The following is a 14037-nucleotide window of genomic DNA, read 5'->3' on the forward strand; positions in this document are numbered from 1 at the left end:
ATCAAAAAGATTTGTGCAAGTTTGTATTAATGATCAATGAATTTGATTTTATGATACATGGAAGAAAAAATGAGGTTATTGATAGAGCAGTTATACAAAACTCGAATGAAGACATTGGGAATAAGAACAATGCTAATGTCAAGGCAAAGGAAAACATGATTACAGGGATAGCAAATTTGTTATGTGAAGTGACCCAAAAGGAGATATTGATGAATGTAGCAAGGTATGAGCTGGAAATATGGAAAAGGATGTTGAAGTGGATGAGGTAAAGTGGCGAGAAAGATGATAATATGGATATAGCGAGTTTCTTTGCAAATTTAGGTGATATTTCAAGGTCTGAAAAAGTGGAATATGTCGATTTTTTTTGAAGGCAACAGTTCAATAACAAGAAAGCAACTTACTTGATGTTGGGTTTAACACAAACAACTCAAACAATAATCAAACAATTTTTCAATAGGAATAGAGTGGACTGAAACAAATTCTTATGGACGCATTTAACAAAGAAATGAATAAGGAAGGAAATACCTAAAAAATTGATACTAATGTTGTTGAATGTGAAGAAGATGATGATGTTTTTACACAATCTATTTTAGATGTTGCTGAATGCAAGAAGTATGAGGGGGATAATGAGAATGAAGACAATAATAGTGAAAAAGAAAACTTGAATGGTAGTAGTAGAAGCAAGTGGAAACGTGATGACCATTTGAAGAACAACGAAGAAGATGAAAAGTAGTGTTCGGGTAGAAGCACATGCATGTTAAATTGGACAATTGAAATGCAAAATGGTGAGATGGGCTTCACACCAGTTTGAGGGCTTATAAGGGTTGGCCCAAAACAACTCTGAAGCAACCTTTGAGAATTTTAAACTTGAACACTAATGGTTTGGGTCGACCCCTAGCTATTCAGTATTTGAAATATTTGATCCACCACTATAAGCTCAATCTTTGTGTTTTTGGAAACTTAAAAGCATTGTGATGTTTTGAATGTATAGGCTAAAAATTGGGGTTTTTTAAATCATGTAGGTGGTTTCATGTGAAGGAAAAAGTGGGGGACTTTTTGTGATGTGGACAATGACTATTGTAGTGAAACCCGTTATTATTCATAAAAATTGTTGAGTGTTTCTATGTATCCTCTTCATGAAAGCCAATTACTTATTTATATGGTACAATTCCATGATTTCATGTACTAGGATTAGGTATGCCCTCATACAAGCCAATACGTATCCTACTATAAGGTCAACACGTGCTTTCTGGACAAAGGTTTGCCTACATGGTGATAAGAACCCATGTAGGCGAATTTTTTGGTGATGAACTACATATCAACGAGCTATGCTTCATTGATCAGGTTGTGGGATGGTATGGGAATCGGGTCAGTCGGGTTAAGGTGAATACCATAACAATTTGTCCCTTTTTTGGTCTAAGAAGAGTTATAAAGTGACTCTTCTGAGATCTGGTGTGTACATAACACAAGGACTTTCAAATGAAGCTTGTTGGGTACACTTATAAAACTTGTCGATTACTTTTTGCCATGCAATAGGAAAGGTATAGTTGTAATAATTCGATTGCTTAAAAAATGAATCGTCAAATTTTTTGCTTCTTTAAAATGACCCCTATTCAGCCTTAAAATCATCCAACCATCTGAATTTCATATTCTTTGCAAAAGAGGTGTCATTGAGAAGAGAAATAGACATTCAAAGGTAAAAATTCTGAAATTCTGCAAACCAATATTCTGGTTAGTCTAGGTTTAGTAAGTAGTCATGGTTAGAACAAGGGGAGGAGGTTGTAGTAGTGCCAGTGGTCGTGGTAGGTGCCACTATGATTATTTAAGGTATTTAGAGGATTGTGTTACATGCACTTTGGTGGAGGCCAAAGCCTATACTTGCACCACTAAGTATGAGGAGATAATCCAACACGTGGTTAGGTGAGGCATTTAGTTGCCCAATTTTGCTTATGAGTTTTCGATTGTTGAGGGTGTATACATCGATGAAGGTTTTCTACTTTTTTTACATGTTTTGGAGGCTGATTTTCAACTTCCACTTCACTCATTCTTCTGCCACCTACTGGAAGAATAAGGATTAGCCCTAGGAAAATTGTTTGGTTTCTCGTGGTGGGTCACAATCGCGTATTTCATAGACTGTTATCATCAAAACGAAGCACTATTGCTCTTTATCTTTCAAAATCTCTACCAGTTAAAGGCTTGCAATCGGGAAGGAACGTTAGGCCTTCTCATCCTTAATGATACAAGTCAATTATCTTAAATTGGTCATCTAACCTTCGCTTAAATCTTTCCAAATATATGCTAGTGAAAAATAAATTTGGGGAAGGCTTTGATTTTCCTATCAAATGGTCTATCCCCAACAAAACCGCTTGTATGCGGAAGTAACCAATTTAGTACGAAGTAGAGTGGGCTCAACTTGCGAGGTTTCACAAAAGTCACATATTGGAACTTGAGGAAGTGTTGACAACTAGGAATATGTTCCACTTTTGCCTTCTGAACTTGAGTCCTAATGGTTAGCGACCCATTGATGATCGAAATGGCGCGGACACTCAATTAGTGTTACCTGTAGAGTTCGCATGGCCACACGAGGCTACTAACAAACTCGAGCTTATTCTTGTAAGGAAAATAGTGAAACCTAGGAATTATTTTTATACATTTTGAAAATTGAAGCCTTGTTCATGATCTTCCAAGTCTACTGGTATTCAAGAAGGTAGCATAAGCACTTCTATAAATATTTTTGGTGCTGACTATAAACCTGTTGGTAATGCAAGCACAACTCAAGTTGGTGAGGAGTCTATACCATCAACCGAATCGACAAGTCTATTGAGAGAGATCGACAATACATAAATGTACAGTCATTTATGCAGAATGTGTGAGGAGCTCCTTCTGGGGAGGGAGGTGGTAGTATTCAAAAGAGGCAAATGACAACAGTTGATTCTACTAATATTGTACTGAGCAGTGAAGAAAAAGATATGCCAAAAAATGTGCGAGCTTCGTTGAAAGAAAAGTAAAGATCGTATGACACCTTCGACGACTATTACAGTTGCTACTATAGCCCTTACTCCATTAGTGCCTCCTCTCCTTATGAGGCCATTTTCTGGAGGCACGTTTGGGGTAATCCAGAATGTAGAACCTATTATTCTTGGGGGCTCACTAAAATTGGCATCCACTAGTGGTGAAGTTGACACCTTATTTACTTGGCCCGATCAACTAAGCGCGAAAAAGTTTCCTTTTTACCCTGTTGAAGTGATGAGGAAATGGAAAGAATCGATTCCACAAGAGTTCAAGGAATATGTTTCTCCTTCTGCTTCATCTTCTTTTACCAAAAGGCCATCCTTGAGAGAGCTAGTCTTGTCTTTGCAAGTTGCTCTTGCGAAAACTGAAGTTATTAGCTTGGGGCTCGCGAAAAGTATAGATGGGGAAGAAATAAAGATGAAAAAACTTGAGTACTCCTTCTAGTCCACCTAAGAAACCTTATGGGAAGCTCGCAATCTATATAAGAAATTAGAGGAATATTATAGGAGGCTAGAGGAATACCTTATGCTCTTGGAGAAAACCAAGGATCAATTGCATGAGGAGGTTCTTATGGTTCGAGCTGAAAAAATTGGCCTTCAGAAAAGTATGGAAGCCATGGATGAGAAACAAAAATTGATATGGTTTATTAGGAAAAGCGCTATGATGAAGCTTTGGTGAAGTATCAAGAAAGACGATGCAAAACTTTCAGGACTATCTTCCAGAGTTAAAGTCGAACATTTTGTTACATTCCCAAGTTGTTGGTGTGCCTTTTGACGCTCAAAGGGTAAACCTCGACGCTTTGAGTCATTTCACAGCTGCTAAACTTTTTTTTAACATTTGCTTCCTCTCGAGTCCTACTTGGAAAGAGTTCGCTAAAGTGTGGAAGAACTCAAGTAGACTTTTTGTGGCTGATGAACCTATCAAGGCTAGTGTTTCTCCCGTTGTAGATTCTGAGAAAGGTGAGAGTGAAGATACAAGGGTGGATGTTGATAACTCGAATTCCAATGTTTAATTTCCTTCTCTTATATTCGTTGTATCTCGGCATGTCACTTCGAAATGAAAAGACTATTTTTATTATGTTTTAAACTTTAAGCAACTTATCTCCAATGTACTTCTTTTACTGATTGCAAGTCAATAAATTGTTTAGTATAGTTATGACTTTAAATCAATAAACTCTTCAAACATTTATTATGATTGTAAATCAACGAATTCAAAATGACTTGTTCATGATCGTAAATAAATGAACTTAGGTTGTGATCGTAAATCCACTAGCCTTAATAATATTAGTCGTGATCGTAAATCAATGAGCCTTAATAGCATCAGTCGTGATCATAAATTAGTGAACTATTTGAATGGAGTTGCAATTGTAAATAAGCTTACTCAGAAGAACTTGTTCATGATCATAAATTAATGAACTTAGGTTTTGATCATAAATCAACAAGCCTTAATAATAGTAGTCGTGATCGTAAATTAGCGAACTGTTTAAATGAAGTTGTGATCATAAATCAACTAACTTAGAAGAACTTGTTCATGATCGAAAATCAATGAACTTAGGTTGTGATCATTAATTAGCGAGCCTTAACAATATCAGTCGTGATCGTAAATCAACAAACTATTTGAATGGAGTTGCGATCGTAAATCAACTAATTCAAAAGAACTTGTTCATGATTATAAATCAATGAACTTAGGTTGTGATCATAAATCAACGAGCCTTAACAATATTAGTTGTGATCATAAATCAGCAAACTGTTTGAATGGAGTTGTGATTGTAAATCAACTAACTCAAATGGAATTGTTTATGATCGTAAATCAATAAACTTAGGTTGTAATCATAAATCAGCGAGCCTTAATAATATCAGTCATGATCGCAAATCAACAAATTGTTTAATATATTTCCTATTTGGAAAAATTAAACAAAATTTCTAAAAATCGTAAATTTATTGAAAAAGAAGATAAACCTTCGTACATAGTATTCTTTTCAAATTGCGAGCATTCCATGTGCGAGGAAGAACAGGACCATCCATTTTTGCTATCTTATAAGCTCCAAAGCCTATTTTCTCCACAATTTTGTAAGGCTCTTCCCAGTTTGGAGCTATTTTTCCTTATTATGATGTCAATAAACTGGCTTCAGTATTTCTCAATACTACATTGCCCACGTGAAAATGCTTGTTTTTACTCTGGCGTTATAATATCAAGCAACTTTCTGAGCTTGTAAAGCGCTTCTAACTTCTGCTGCTTCTTTGATTTCATCGATAAGATCTAAATTGAATCTGATGGCTTCCTGGTTGAAATTTTCATCAAAATGAGATGTCTTGTGGGATCGTAAGCCTATTTCAGCAGGGATACTACTTGGGCACCATATACCAGTGAGAATGATGTTTTTCTAGTTGCTGTGTGAAGAAATGTTCTTAAGGCCCATATAGTTCTTAGCAATTCTTTAAGTTAGGCACCGTTGGTTTCATTAATCTTCTTCTTTAAAGCTGCTAGGATTTTCTTGTTCATTGTCTCCATTTGACCATTCGTTTGGGGCGCTTTAACAAAACTTTGGATGAGTGGTATTTGTAGGTCTATATAGAAGCTCTTGAATTTTCCCTAGAATTGATTTCCATTTTTTGTTATGATTAAACGTCGGATGCCGAACTTGCAGAAAATGTATTTCCAGACAGAAGATTGTATTTGTCTTTCTGTTATTGTAGCTAAGGCCTCAACTTCTATCTATTTAGTAAAATAATCCACAACTACAACTATTAACTTCTTTTGAGTTACGAAAATTAGAAATGCATCCAAGATATCAATCCCCCATGCTGCAAACGACCAAGGACCAGACATTATTTGTAGGGGTTTAGCTGGTGATCGATGTACTAGATCATGTTTCTAGAAAGAATCACAAGTGCAAACCATTTCATGAGTATCTTTCTATATGGTTGATCAATAATATCCTTGCCTAAGAACCTTCTGGACTAACAATCTTCCCTCTAGATGATCGCCACATACTCCTTCATGCACCTCCTTCATGACATACTTAACTTCAACAGGAGTGAGGCATCTCAAAAATGGCTGGGAGTAACCCTTTCTATATAATACACCTTCTAACATGATAATTTAAATAATTTTAGCTGAATGAAATCTAGATAATCTTTAAATATGAAAATGTGTTAAATATGAATAATAGTATCATACATCGCTGCTTTATGTTGCATCTTGGTTAACTCTTTTTTTCTTAATTGTTGATTTTCTCCTTATAAGGTTGAATAATGGAAGTCATCTATGTTTGATCTTGATTTAAATCAAGTACATGCTGGTTGTCATAACTTGGGGTACTCTATGCTCTAGCAAAATTTTCGCTCTTTCTTTTATGACAATGGAGGAAGCTAACTTGGATAAAGTATCAGCTTTGGTGTTTTCTATTCTGGATAACTGTCAGACCTCTGCTTTATTAAATTGAGTGACCAACTCACTAGCATGGCATGGTATCTCTTTGAACTAGGCTCCTTTACCTTATACTCTCCGATCATTTGATTCGCTACCAATTGAGAATCGATAAATATTAACAACTTCCTTGCACCTAGCTGTCAGGCTAGTTGTAGCCCAGAAATTAGTGCTTCATATTCTATAGCGTTGTTGTACGCTTGGAAGCCGAAGGAGAGCTTGTATTGCCATTCATTCTCATCAAGGTCTAGAAGGAGGACACCTGCTCCTGATCCCTTCTTTGTTGTTGAGCTATCTAAATATATTGTCCAGCATTTTGGCTTTATTGTTGGGTTGTTTTGTCCCTGTGGTAAGCTAAGAACTACGTCTTGTATAGTTAACAGAAAAAGAAATTTAGAACCTAATGTATAATTGTAATGAAATATCATAAGGTGAAGTGAATATTTATTAGATAAAATTTCAATAATCAATGCGACATGTTATTATATTATATATGCAAGTAATAGTATCTCAAATTAATGAGTTAAATGTAGGGATTAGCGATCTATCAAAAGAGCACTCTACCATAAAGTCAGCCAAGATTTGAGCTTTTATTACTTTTCGCCGAGCATATTTTATTCCAAACTCTGCTAGTTTGATTTCCACTTGGTCATCCTTCTCAAAGTATCAACTTTAGACAATATGTCCCTGATGGGTTGGTTTGTCATAACCGTTACAAGATGAGCTTGAAATTATGGTTATAATTTGTGAGATGCCACTACTAGAGCGAAAATGAGCTTTTTTGTCTTTGAACATTTTTGCCCGTCATATTATAGTACCTTACTAACATAATACACAGGGAGTTGGAGAACCCCTTCTATTCTGATCAGGACCACTGCAACTATTTCTTCAAACGTTTCTAAATAAAGAGAAAAAGTCTCTCCTACTCGTGGTGACATCAAAAGTGGTGGAAACATTAGATACGACTTAAGTTCTTCAAAAGTAACTTGACATTCCTTTATCCAACTAAAGGAAGTCCTTAATGTCTTGAAGAAAATTAAACATTTATTTTCCATTCTGGACACGAACCTATTCTGGACACGAACCTATTCAGTGCAACCACCCTCCTTGTTAAACATTGACACTATGTTTGGTTGGGTGTATTGGCATAGCCAATACACCCCTAATCGGTGGGCCCCACCTAATACATCTTTATTCCATCGTTTGGTTGAATGTGTTTCTAATACGCGTGTAATACAATACAGATCTAATCGGTGAAAACCACCGATTTGTAATACAGCCCTTCTGCTCAGATTAGGTGCTGCATCGTTTACCCTCCCTATTTTACCCTCCCAATTGGCTTCCCCATTCCGTCGCCTCTTCCTTCGTTCTACCTTCGTTCTACCTTCGCCTCCCGATTGGCTTCCCCATTCCTTCGCCTCTTCCTCTGTCTCTCAACCTTTTCTTTTCTTTTTCTTTACAACCAGTCACTCTTTCGATTTGCCAACCAGTCGACCTTTTTCTTTTCTTTTTCTCTGTGTCACTCCTTCCATTGCTCTCAATTGGTGTTACTGCTACTGAAAGGTAAAGGTTTCTAACTCTCTTTTGCTCTCAATTATCTTGTAATTGTTCTAACTCTCTTCTTCTCTCTGTACTGAGTTTTAATGGCTATCTGTATTTAACATTCCTGTGGATGCTTGCTAAACTACGTACGTGTCTTGAAATTTTTCTGTGGATACTTTACTTTCCACTGGATATAAAAATTCTTCAGCAAAAATAAATAATTATATTTTGTTTTGAAAAGTAAAATAAAATCTTATTTGTGTTAGGAATTGCTTGTACAGAATTTGCCCTTGAGTTCCAAAGGAATATCATCAATGGCCATGAATGTCAGCAGTGCCTGTTTCTCAGTTTTGAGTTGCAAGAAACCCAACCGAATAAGAGCGGTTGCTTCCGAGGATTTTGCCACTACCGCTGCTCTCAAAATAGATACAGAAGACAAATTGAAGTTAGGAGGATCGGAGCTCAAAGTGACAAGGCTCGGAATCGGAGCATGGTCTTGGGGTGACACCAGTTACTAGAACAACTTTCAATGGGATGGTAAACTTTTACATTTTTCAGCTCATTTTTCTTTGATTTTTTGCTTATTTTTATGGTGTTTTGTGTAAGTAATTTCATAAAATGAAAATAACAGAATAATGGGTTTTTTCTTCTTCTCTTCCCCCCAATATTTTAATGTAATTCAGCGTTTTCTTGCTTGTGTAACGTGTTTGTATGGTTCAAAAGTTAAAAGGTTGTTTGATATCTAGATTTTGGATTATTTTACTCTCTTTTTTCTCTCTAATTAAGTTTATATATTTGTATCCCTTGTATACTGGCAGGTTCTTGGATTAGAACTATTGATTTATTGTTTTCTTCCAATTACTAGGTTTAGTGTTAGATTTGATTTGTACAACTGCCACAAAGTGATGTGTTGAGAATGTTCTATGTGGAGCTCTTGGTCTGCATTTGTTGCTTATGCTTTCTGCATATCTGATTGATTTGTACTTGCTGTGGAAGCAGATCAGAAATTGAAGGCTGCTAAGGCTGCTTTCAATGGAAGTCTTGATTGCGGAATTACGTTTTTCGATACAGCTGAAGTTTATGGCTCTCCGGTAAAACACGAGATCATCTATAAATCAATTTATTTACTTTATTTATGGAAGAATATCGTTGATGATTCCTTTTTCACAGCTCGCCTTAGGTGCTGAAAATTCTGAAACTCTACTGGGAAGGTATGTGTCTTGAATTTCATTGAGGACAACGGTGTTACTTTAAAATCTCACCGAAGGTGGAATGTAGTACACAAAGTTAAATAATCAGAGTTTGGAAACAAGAACTAATGTCAAATGCATAAACTGAGTCTGGCATATATATTCTTTTTAACACAAGTAGGGTGCCATATCTTTGTTTCAGGTGCCCTTATCGGGAAATATAAACCAGAAAATCCGCCATCTGGACCTAGAGGCCGGATTTACACTCCGGAGTTTTTAACTAAGGTATGTCTCTTGAGTATTTCGTATCCCAATTTTAATTTCAGACTTGATTGCTAAGGTCTTTTTAAATATACAGCTCCAACCTCTCCTTATCAGAATTAAGGAAATAGGAGGGAACTATAGGAAAACTCCAACACAGGTTTGTTCTTGTTCTTTTGCTTGTATATATATATATATGCTTAAATCTGTTGATAGATCTGTTGCTTCAATATTATGGTCATATTAATAGCACTTAGCAAAAAGACAAGTGCATTAGAAACTCGATATTTCATGTGCTGCCCATTGGACACCCAACATCTTTAGGCATTAGGCTTGGATGGCATTTTCTTTTCATTGCACAATATGTGACTCAGCTTAATTACAACCATGGACACTAGTCCGTCTACAACAACCTCATAATCATGGCCTACACCAGCTGGGAAAATCTTGGCTCAAGTTGGTGAAATAATTGGTACAGAAGTTGTCTTCTTTAAAGTATATTTGATTTCCATGACCCATTCCTCGACCAAACAACATATGCAGTCATGCACTAAGATCACAATGAGATGAGAAAAAACCACAAAGCTTCGCAAGTGCTTTAAGTCCTCTTTGATGGCATTATCCTAATTTGGTATCTATGTATCATCTCCCCTGTAACTTTTAGATACACATCTGGAAGTTGTCACAAATAGGTGGAAACAGGCTATTTTATTCTCATACTTTTTCATCTCGAGTTGCAACTACTCGATGGGGTATTTTAAAATGTGCTGAGATCTTTTATGAAATGAGCTTTTTTTACTACAGGTGGTGCTCAACTGGTTAATAGCACAGGAGAATGTTGTGCCAATCCCAGGAGCCAAAAATGCTGCACAAGCTAAGGAATTTATAGGTGCCCTTGGCTGGAGACTAAGCAACGAAGAAGTGGATGAGCTACGGTCACTGGCATCGGAGATAAGTCCTGTTACCGGTTTTCCTGTGGAGAAGCTGTAATTCTTTTTGCTCCGATTCAGGTTGACTTAATTCTTGAATGTTAAACATAGAATGAATAACTCATATTCTAGTATTGGTTCCTTTGAGCCTCATCGTTTGGGTGTTCATTCTGATGCCCAATTTATGGGATCAGATAATGGGAATTGTCTACTAGTGGTGTGTGGGGCAATGATTTCTACAAAAAAAAAAAGAAAAAGAGAGTAATGGTTCCTCTTTCTCTCCCCACCCTGTTTGTAATAGTACCATGTAATGTATGTATATCTTTGTGGTAGTCCAGTCAAAGAAATTCAATCCTAGAAGCCTTACCATTTATTATAATGTATAACTTAAAAAATCAATTAAAGTTTAAAAAGGACACATTTGTCTCCAATTCTGAAGAGCAAAACCATGAGCTGTTTATGGCATCGTACAAATCTATAAGCTTTAGCATATAGAAGATTCATAAGCAGCCATGGAATAGCTTAAGCTAGCTAAACTCATTTCCCAAGTTTTTTTTAATTAAATAAAAATTGAATCCAACACTGAATATAATGTTTTAGGCAATGCATTTCTTTAAATCAAACAAATAATTTGATCTCTCAAACCCAAAAAAAGTCATCCTTGAATGCTTTATAAGAAGTCAAAGTTATGTCAACCAGATTTCCAATTTATTATTTCTGAAAGTTACAATAATAACAAATTACGATATGAATTTCAAAATTTTTAAGAAATGATATATTTCTTGGTTTATAAATTTTACTTTTTTTAAAAAACAGTCAAATTAGTAAACAAAAATTTATTTTCCAAATTAAAAAATAAATAAATAAAATTCTTGTCTTCTACTTTTGAGCCATACAATGTATGTTTGCTTGGTCCAATTCATATATTATGATTTGAGTCAATTAATATAAGAATATTAATTATTAAGAATTTTATTAAATTATATATTTTAATTAAAATATATTTAATAATAATTATGTTAATTTATATTTTACAGTATCATATATTATGATTTGAGTAAATTAATATAAGAATATTAATTATTAAGAATTTTATTAAATTATATATTTTAATTAAAATATATTTAATAATAATTATGTTTAAATATGATTAAATTATTTATTATTGATAATAATAATCTTATTATAATTTAAATAACAATAACAATAATCATTTACCAAAACAAATTTATGCTAAGGGTATTCTAGTCATTTTAGTTTTTTTCATTATGCTATTACACCTCTATTCCATTCAACCAAACACAAGATTACTATTACGCCTCTATTCCATTACATTCAACCAAACAGTGGATTAGCTATTACACCTCTAATCCAATACACCTCTAATCCCAATACACCTCTAATCCAATACGCCTCTAATCCAATACAGCGAACCAAACGTGCCCCCTTAAAATAGCGAAAGCTTGCCTGTTCGTACTCCAAAAGCACATTTCCATGGATTTAACCTTATATTATAGGTTCACAAAATAGCGAAAGCTTCAGATAAGTCTTTAATGTGCCCCCTTAAAATGGTACTCTTCACTAACATATCATCTATATAAACCTCGATACTGTAACACCCTAGACCCGACCGAGTTGGTTCTACCAGGATCTGACGTGCCACATTAGCCACATCGAAGTGACTCTCTATTAACTCCCAATCTAACCTCCAACACATCACATATTTACAACATAAAAATGTGCTAAGTTATCATAATGTAGCGAAATGTCATAATAACATGCATGAAATGTAAAACATGTAAGCATATAAAATCTATGTAAAGAAGAAGGTTTTGCATGTCAATAAATAGTAAAGACTTCAGGGGTCATATGAAGTAAATAATAGAGATTTTAAGGTTTGCATATTCGAAAAAATATACACAAGTATTTAGAACATAATTTTAAGGTTCACACAACAATATAGGTTTTCATAATAACATAACTCTATGGGTTTGCATGCAATACTGGCTTTGCAACAAGAAAGGCCATACATTTAAGGGTTCGCATACATTATTTGGGTTATCTAACAAGTAAAGCTTTCACTAATAAGGGTTCACATGTAATTTCGGGGTCGCAAACAAACATGAGTCACATGCATGGATACCTCGTATCAAAACTGGCTCGCATAAGGGTTAAATCATATTTAGTCAAATTTTAAAGAATATAACAGGTATGCACGAAAGGAAATGTACTTAAACTTAAAACTTTTACTCATACTAAAAGGAATTCAAACAAACAAGTGTTTTACTTCATGGTTCGCAAAATCGTAAATAAAATAATCTTAAGAAAATTAAGTCTAGCAAAAATAGCAAAGCCATTGATCATGATATCACTAATCTCAAGCAAATGACCACATCGCCTTTTCCCAGGGTTCGCTGGTATCCATTTTGGTCAGCCTCACTTGGATCAATCACCTCGCCACTGCCTTCCGTGATCTGCTTACCTACGAAGTAATAGAGGAATAGGTGAGTTAGTTGAGAACTCAATGAATATACAGGAAACATCATAGTATGCTTAAAATATGGAGTTAAAATGAAAACTTAGTCTGAAAACCATTTCGCGAGCTGGGCTCGTTGTGAATGTGCAAGACCTAGTTCACAGTTACCTGCTTTTCAAAAAAACATATAATTCTGTAAAACAGTTTCACATGTGCTTGTTGGAAATCATACTTAAAAACTTGGCTTTGTTTTTGTAAGAAAACATAAAACATATTTACGTACTTATCAAGTCCTTTTGCTTGTTCTTGTTATTGTCATTATACTGAACATATTACATGCTCTTATACTTGTCACATCTGTTGGAAAAGCGGATCTCCTTATATCGCCTCACTTGTGACTCAAAGAGTCCTTATCATGTCCCATAAGTGTAGCAAAAAGCTAAACACTCTCTTGTACACCAACATGTCCCTTTGAATTGAGTATAGCTGGATATTCCCTTATCTCTCCACATGTCCTAGGGCCTCAACACCCAAATCATAGAACTTATAGGTCAATATTCACAATCCTTTGGCATACAAATATACCCAACATAGGCTCACATAAGAAGCTCGCATAAAATACTTCTTCACATAGAGCTCGCATAAAAGTTCACAAAAACACAGTTTATAAAATCATGTTTTAAAAACATATATTAAAATATTTAAAACATAAGCTCGCATATAAGCACGCATAAAACATATCTTTAAAAGCATATTCACATATCTTGGATACATATTTTATAGAAAATCTTACTCTTGCAACTTTGTTTTTAAAAAAAAACCCTAAGCTCTTAAAAAACACAATGGTTCGTACACAAATGGCGATTCTTGAACACTTACCAATTAGTTGAGAATCTAAACAAGTTTTTCTTTTCCATTTTCCTTAGTGGTAGATGGTTCGGTTGGTTCACAACATACATACATAAATAAACATAAATTACTTAACAAAGTGCATAAAATTCAAACATACGAGCGAACCTAGTATCTTGGACGATTAACCCTGGAAAAATAGAAGCTTACCTTGGTTTCTAATATCTTTGGTTCAGAATAGAGACTTGACAAAAAGAAAAATCGATGAAAGAACTTTTTAGGAGAAGGGCTGAATTTATAGGCACTAAGTGTTTTAGTACTCTTAGTATACTTTACTTAACTTAAGGAA

At 34.9% G+C, this 14037-nt stretch overlaps 1 pseudogene; it reads left to right on the forward strand.

The window, feature by feature from the left end:
* Positions 1-7619: 7619 nt before the first annotated feature.
* LOC107895782 (uncharacterized oxidoreductase At1g06690, chloroplastic-like) lies at positions 7620-10794 on the forward strand (annotated as a pseudogene).
* Positions 10795-14037: the final 3243 nt, after the last annotated feature.

This window comes from Gossypium hirsutum, chromosome A10 (assembly GCF_007990345.1).
Source record: "Gossypium hirsutum isolate 1008001.06 chromosome A10, Gossypium_hirsutum_v2.1, whole genome shotgun sequence".
NCBI classification, from domain to species: Eukaryota; Viridiplantae; Streptophyta; class Magnoliopsida; order Malvales; family Malvaceae; genus Gossypium; species Gossypium hirsutum.